The following is a 2,404-nucleotide window of genomic DNA, read 5'->3' on the forward strand; positions in this document are numbered from 1 at the left end:
ATACTTCAATGTAAGGATCACATGCTTGAAGGATCATGTTCACATAAAGTACTTTTTTAAGTGAACAGCATTCCAGGCTCTTGGTAACAAATTTCCTTCCATGGTTAGCAATCTGTATGCCCCCTTTCCTGCTTCAGCTTCAATCAAGTAAGGACCTTCCCACTTTGGTGCTAACTTCCCGTCAGCAGGATTGATAGTGTTTTGGAATGCTTTTCTCAACACCATATCTCCGACTTGGAACTTCCTTATCCTAACATTTTTGTTGTAAGCACCAGCCATTCTTTGTTGGTAGCTTGCCATCCTTATCCTAGCCAGATCCCTTATTTCCTCAATAGTATCCAAATCCTGAGCCAGGATTGTAGCATTCTCTTCAGGATCACGAGCACTTGTTCTAGCAGTTGGGATCACCATCTCTGTTGGGATCACTGCTTCTGCCCCAAATACTAAAGAGAAAGGTGTTTGACCAGTGGCATTCTTGGGAGTTGTCCTATCAGCCCATAGCACATAAGGTAACTCCTCTGCCCATTTTCCCTTCTTGGATCCTAGCTTCTTCTTTAGATTGTTGATGATGATCTTGTTGGATGATTCTGCTTGGCCATTGGCTTGTGGGTGAACTGGTGTTGATGTTATCATCTTAATTCCCCAACTGTCACAAAAGTTAGTGGTTCTGCTTCCAATGAATTGGGAACCATTATCACATACAATTTCAGAGGGAATGCCAAATCTAGTTATAATGTTTCTTTTGATAAAGGATATAACTTCTTTTTCTCTGACTTGAGCAAAGGCTTCAGCTTCTATCCACTTAGAGAAGTAGTCAGTCATGGCAAGCATAAATACTTTTCCGCCAGGTGCTTTAGGGAGCTTGCCAACTATATCCATCCCCCATCTCATGAATGGCCAAGAGGATGGTATAGGGTGTAGCAATTCGGCTGGCTGATGGAGGATATTGCTGTGTCTTTGACAAGGATCACACTTCTTAGCATATTCTACAGCATCCCTTTTCATAGTTGGCCAGTAGTATCCTGTTCTAAGGATCCTTGAGAATAATGCTCTGCCCCCGGTGTGGTTTCCACAATCTCCTTCATGGAAGTCTCTCAACACTTCTTCGATTTCAGGATCCTCGATACATCTTAAATATGGTCCTGCAAGAGATCGTTTATATAGCACTTTATTTAAGATTGTGAATTGAGATACCTTAATCCTGAAAGCTCTAGGATTTTCTCCCATCGGAATCTCCCCGTATTGCAAGTATCTCATAATTGGTGAGATCCATGATCCTGAATAAGATTGAGCTTCTTCACTAGGGATCACTGCAGTATCCTCTTCTATTTCCATGGCCACCTGATTTTCAATGGCAGGAGCCAGGATATGGATGATAGGGATACTTATATCTTTTGGAATCTTTAAAGATGATCCTAGGTTGGCCAATGCATCAGCTTCCATGTTATCCTCCCTTGGTACCTGTGTTAAGCTGAAAGAGACAAAAGAGAGTGCCAATTCCTTGACTATCTCTAAATATTTGGTTAGTTTTTCACCTTTAACAGCATAGGATCCATTAAAGTGATTGGTGATCAATAATGAGTCTACATATACTTTAAGATATTTCACCCCCATATCCTTAGCAATTTGCAAGCCAGCAATTAAGGCTTCATATTCAGCCTCATTGTTAGTTGCTTGGAACTCACAGGCTATGGAGTGGGGTATTATGTCCCCCTGTGGCGATTTTAGTAGTATCCCGAGCCCTGTGCCCTTGACATTTGAGGATCCATCAGTGTGTAGTATCCAAGGATCCTTGGTCTCATCCAGCTGCTGGACTTCCAATTCTGCTTCCTTTTGTAGATCACTACTGAAATCAGCCACAAAGTCAGCTAGTGCTTGGGATTTGATGGCTGTTCTAGGCTCGTATCTTATATCGTGGGCACTAAGCTTTACTGCCCACTTAGCCATTCTTCCGGACATCTCTGGTTTCCTGAGGACATTCTTGATTGGAAAATTAGTTCTAACAACAATAGTATGGGTTTCAAAATAATGCCTTAACTTAGTTGATGCCATGATTAATGCAAGAATAAGTTTTTCGAGGCGTGAGTACCTGGATTCGGCATCAAGTAAACTCTTACTTACATAGTAGATAGGATATTGTGTACCTTCGTGATCCTTAACAAGGACAGCACTTACAGCGGTTGAGGATACCGCCAGGTATAAGGATAACGCATCTCCTTTTTCAGGCTGTGTTAATGCTGGTGCTGAGGACATATATTCTTTAAGGGCTTGTAAAGCATTCTCATGTTTCTCAGTCCATTCAAACTTCTTGTTCTTCTTTAGGATATCGTAAAATTCTTTACATTTTTCTGAGGATTTTGATATGAACCTGTTTAGAGCTGCTATCCTGCCTGTTAGCCTTTGC

Source organism: Helianthus annuus, chromosome 2, assembly GCF_002127325.2.
Source record: "Helianthus annuus cultivar XRQ/B chromosome 2, HanXRQr2.0-SUNRISE, whole genome shotgun sequence".
Lineage (NCBI taxonomy): Eukaryota > Viridiplantae > Streptophyta > Magnoliopsida > Asterales > Asteraceae > Helianthus > Helianthus annuus.